Below are 5,858 nucleotides of genomic sequence, written 5' to 3' on the forward strand. Positions count from 1 at the left end.
GGGGATGTAGCTCAGATGGTAGAGCGCTCGCTTAGCATGCGAGAGGTACGGGGATCGATACCCCGCATCTCCATGTCATTTCCTTTTTTGTTTTGGCCCCTCTTCGTTCCCCAATGGCTTTCTAGCGTCAGAAAACCAGGCCATTTTGTTTACTAATGTTGTGAGATCCGAGCATTGTAACCCTTCAGAGGATTTCTGTCATTGGTTCCATCCGAGGTGAATAGATTTTTGTGATTAGATATTTAAATCCGAACGAGAATAAGTTTATCTCCATGATCCTGGCGGAGGTTCAGAATCGAAGATCCGTCTACGATATTTCTGACATCAGATGAGAAAATAATTTCAGTTTCAAACTTATCCTTGGAATTACGATACCTAAACAGCTTTTGGATTAAAATAGCTGAAATCAGCTAAAAATGATACTTAAGAGGTCATTTTAGCAGTTGGAATCATCACAATCTAAACTCCATTTATTCCTCTCCCAGCATCCAGAAGAGAGCGAATAAAACTAAAGACAGATGCGCACAAACCTAACATTCACTTTTCCATTCAATGCAACACTTGGAATCCTGATGCAATTTAACCAGTCATGGGCCAGTTGATCACAGTTTCAGAGTTTAAAAAATTAGAGCTGGTCTCATACATAAACCTTGACAAGAACAAATGGCGAAGCAGTATTCGTATTAACATCCAGTTCAAACTTGACAAGGTTCAAATGGAATCCTGGTACAGTTAAGAGAGACCTTTGATAATTTCAAGCCATGAATACATGCACTAAATGTGCCTGCCCTGCAAATCAAGGCCTTCGGGGACAGCATGCCATCCTACCATGGATGACATGAGACCAAGTAGCACTTTTTTTTCTTTTTTTTTTTCTTTTTTTGTCAACGGCCAAACCGGCTGCTAAATGCATATCATAGTTTGAACACTCGAACTATCCCCATACAAAAGTTGGATAAGCTCAAAATGTACATTGCCAACATCCCACCAAGTAGCACACCTTAAGAAGACTTCACTTGGTCAGAAGCAAATGCCAAGTATTCTGCTAGCTCCCTCTTGTGTATTGTTTCAGTACTTCAAATAGGTGTTGAGTGCTAGGAGCACATCAAAAGAGGCAGGGTAAAGAATAGCATGCCAAAAGAAAGGAAAATCAGTATACAGTCATCATATAATTGAAAAGAAGTTGTTATATGAAGAAATTACAAGAAATGAAGTAATAACCTGTCAGTCGGAAACATTGGTCAGAGATCAGAGAAGGTTGGATGGGAGGTAAATATATTGTGATAAAGATTTTTTTGGGGGGGCTAATGCCCAAGCAGGCTTTAGAAAATGCCCATAAGAACTTCAATTCTTTTTAACATGCCGGTTCATCACTAAAAGAAAAATTATAATATGAAGGGCAACTTGATAGGCACATTCAATCTCTATTTTACTAATCATATCAATCTAGTTCACAGACTAAAACTAGATACATTGTTGACTTTTGTAAGATAAGCACAAAAGATTACTAGTAGGTGAACCTCATGAGCAGTACTGTTGCTAAACCAAATCACTGTGTATATTGTAAATTAGGAGGAATAAGTAATAGAGACAATGGATGGATGACCACCTCTGCTAAAGCCCTTGCTTACCTAGATGACGTAAAAAAACACAAATTGCAAATCTTGTTTAATCCATATATAAGAAAAAGGAAAAAAATAGAATTCTTATTAATACCAGCTGAAGCATCATATTTTCCAACAAAGGCATTTATATAAGTGAAACTTGCAGATTCTAGTGAAAACTTTAAAAGGCAAATTGCAAGTAAAAAGCAAAGTATGCATTAAACAGGAGGGTAGAACTCTACTAGGACAACCAGAGTTATCGATTACATAGAATATGTGCTGCATTAAACAAGTTGGAACCATGTAATTTATGTTCAATCACTTGCAATGGTACATGGTTATTTGTTGAGTGAACATATAATGTAATGCAGGTACAAGGGATCTTTAATGTTTTTATATTGTCTAAGCTGCTGGAATGCAGCAAGTCAGTATAATTTTTAGTCTTAGAAGTGCAGAAGAATAATATCTTTGGCAAAACATCAGAGAATCAACATTATCAGAATGATGGGATCATACATGGAATAGAGAAACACTTTGTTTCCCTTGGTGAAACCTAAAATTGTGGGATGCACCAGGGGCTGAGCATAAAAGCCCCAACAAGCAAAGCAACAACATGGGGTATTTAAATCTGCGAGTACCATTGCTCTTTTTTGGCCAAGCTTGTAGCATTCAGCACCAAAAGAGATATGTAGCCAATATGCCAATATTATCTTTTGCACAGACCTAATATCCTATGAAATGAGATCCTCAAAAAAATCTAACTTACAATATAAGCAAGCAAAACATACCAAAGCATAACAACGTGCTGCAGTTGTTCGAGACACAGAAATTATTCTGTTGGGGCAATAAGCCCATGTACTTTTCTAACAGAAGAACCCAAGACAAGAAGATGCAAATTGAAAAAGAAAGATCTGCTGCCTGACACAAACTATACACAACTGCAACACTTAAACTACCTTATCTTTTTTGAAAAGAACTCAGACCACCATCTCTTGTTCTACAAAAGCAAGCACATATGGAGACCGCCTTGCATTCCAACATATATACAAGAAATAAATGCGCAAGACTTTTATGTCAGCATATGTAACTTAAGCAGTTGCAGGAATACTAGTAGCTCTATGAACCTACAGCACAATTTGTGCTGATCTGAAATATATAATATAAGGAAAAGTTCTTTTCATCTTTGAGGTTAAAAGTCCATCATGCAAAACAAATTTTGTAATTAGAAGTTATTTAATATGAGTAATCAAGTGCAGGTTATAATAACAGAAGAAGAAAGATGTTGGATTTTCGCCAATGCTATGGCTTTCCGTGGAGAATGATGGAATGCAGCAACCAAAACAGAAAGGATACCTATATAAATTGATTTCCAGAAACAGACGAGAAGAACAAGAAGACATTTCCAATCTAATTTAACTAAAATGGGCGGATTATTTTTGTTTCCTGAAATTATGCATGATTGTCATTTGATGCTAAGGTTGATGGAAAATATGACCAGATAATCATCAATAAGAATTGTATTGAGATATCAATGTCATCCAATAATGCTTTGGAATAGCTGAACTGGTTTTGCAGCTCTTTGGAGCAAGAATTTGAAAATTGAGGTACAGACCAATACCTATCACCAAATGTTATGGTAATTAATAAAGCCAGTACAAATGAAGAAAAAAAGAGCAGTAAGAGGTCGGTACGAGCAGTTTGAGGTGATACAGATCAATATAGGGTCCATGGGTGTACCTGTAGTATCGTGTAGACTTGTACTAGTCCCTGACCATATCGGCTAGTATGGGGCCCAATACGGCTAGTATTTCAATCCTTGGTTTGAAGCAAGGTTTGAAATCATGGCCCAAATTGACCCTCAAAACCAAGATTTCAATATTGGCATTATTCCATCATAACAGAGCCCCACCAAAACCATCATTTACTGTTGCAGTGGTTATAACAGACATTATTACCTCAAAGTTTGGGTTTTCATTTTCTAGTATTGAACTTATCGCCATCATAATGGCATTTATGGCAGTGTTACAACAGAAAATAACGAGCAATACTGGAAGACTAACAGAATTATGTTCCAAATCACCATTCAATAATTATTACTTTCCAGGAGGGTACAGACTTTTTTGAAGAGATTTTTCATAAAAAGAATTTGAATTTTGGAGAAAAAAAGCAGCATTTTATTTAGAGAAACAGTACAAATGTAAATAACAGCTATTAATTGATTTATAATGAGCCGTTGTAACACTAAATAACTCATTGTAATGGCTGCTACATTACATATACATATACTGATATACACACACACACACACATAAATATCTATACATATACATATATATATATAATGTAATAGAGGGGGCCTGAAACTATTATAGCCACTAGCCCTCAAAAATGAAATGCACTTAATATATATTTGAGTTTTACTTAAAAATGATGAATAAAAAGACCTAAATTAGTGAATAACTTCATAATATGCAATGAATTTCTGAACAACCAAACTTTAAGAAGTGAATAATATATATTCCAATATACCCTATAAATTTTGCTTTTACGCAGCTTAAAACTAGGTGCTATTGCTTGGTGGAATGGTGAAGGCTCGGGCTGACAAGTACAATTGAGCGGGTTCAAGTCCTGAGAGCAGCTACTTTATTTCCCGGACCTCAAATTGCTAGGACTATAACTGGATAATGCCTTTTTTTGTACAATCTAAAACTGTTAAACTCTACAGATAAGAAAATCAAAATACAAAATACTCTAACATGATGTGTGATATTTTTTTTCCTTGGCTTCTTTCATTTTTCTTCTATTATTTATCCTATTTCCATTTTTCTAGTTTCCATTCATATGAACAAAACAGAAACAGAATTTTCCAAACTTGGTTTGGAGTTCAAAGGCAGATTATGATCTAGTCATTTGATTCATTTAGAGATATGATCCATGGCCATTAGAAACAATAACGAGAATTGAAACATAACATAGGTTATCATAAAAGAAACAAATTGAGGGTTCACAAATTACAAACTGGTTTCTACCTGCAAGTGAGAGAAAAAAAAGAAAAAGAAAAAGGCAAACTGCCAGCATTTCATTTCTAGAGAGCAATGGCAGATAATGTAATTATGGGCCAAGCAAGAAATCTATTTCTTTATTTTATCATGAGCTACTAGTGCTCAGATTTGACAATGAAAAGATAATAATAGTTGATCATAGTTCCACATATTGAAATATCTTTTAGCTAAAAATTAGAAAATTACAAGAGCAAGGGGTTGAGCATGATTGACATGATCATCATCACCTTCACAGGGTGCAAGTCCTGATGATGCAAACCTGCAATAATGCAACACTAACAAGAGTACATTGACTCAGAGATCATTGGAATTGATACGTAACAAAATTAGGGCACTTGAATCGAAGACCAAATACCTATCTTCCTGGTCTAAGGCTAATTATCATGGAAGTGTAGACATGCTGCTTGCATTTACAATCAACAATGATGACCCTAATAAGATATCCCGTATGCTCTGAAATTTACGCATTTCTTTGCTTCTAGTGAGAGGATCTAACCTATGTCTTAAGCCTCACAGCAGCCATTTACATACTGTCCTTACTGTTGGAAACAATATGTCTGCATGGATCAATAATATACACCACATTGATCCTCAAATGCTTGTAGACTCTATCAGATATTGGTCCTTGCACCCACATGATGAACAGGATGCTTTGTTAATTCGGAACTTTGCACATCACTTCAGAGTCACCTTTTTAAGTTACATCTCAAGCACAATCAAGTTTCAGCCAAAGCCTGGAGAACAGCCTTGGTGTAGTATAAGGTGAGGCCAGACAACAACTATGTGACACCAATGTCAATTTTAGATGGTTAAGGCTGAGGTCATCTCGCACTTGATTGTCTTAAACTAGTCATACCGTCTCTCACAACTTATAACAGGGAAAAAAAAGGAATATTCCATTCCATATGCTACAGAGCATGTTAACATGATCTAGACAGACATACTTACAAACATACATACAATGACCGTTACTTGTAGGCTATTATGTTTGTTTAGTAACACCGAACCTGTTGCCTGAAAAAAATACTTAATGTCCTTAAAAAAACTATTTTTCTGCTAAGTCATAAGTTATGCCGTTAAATTGGTCAATAGCAGCCATCTAACAAATAAGATAATTCAAAAATAAATGTTCTGAATATAATCCAAATAACAGCAACAACAAGATTGTTTTTCAGTCAACTGATGAACAGGG

General features: G+C 35.6%; 1 non-coding gene across 1 annotated transcript; it reads left to right on the plus strand.

Moving 5' to 3' along the window:
- Positions 1–73, plus strand: TRNAA-AGC (transfer RNA alanine (anticodon AGC)). Its single transcript has one exon. It is a non-coding gene; the product is annotated as a tRNA-Ala (tRNA).
- The last annotated feature ends 5,785 nt before the right edge of the window (positions 74–5,858 follow it).

The sequence above is a fragment of the Phoenix dactylifera genome, chromosome 2 (genome assembly GCF_051530095.1).
Source record: "Phoenix dactylifera cultivar Ajwa chromosome 2, Ajwa_hap1_PhDact_Kaust_v1.1, whole genome shotgun sequence".
Taxonomy (NCBI): domain Eukaryota; kingdom Viridiplantae; phylum Streptophyta; class Magnoliopsida; order Arecales; family Arecaceae; genus Phoenix; species Phoenix dactylifera.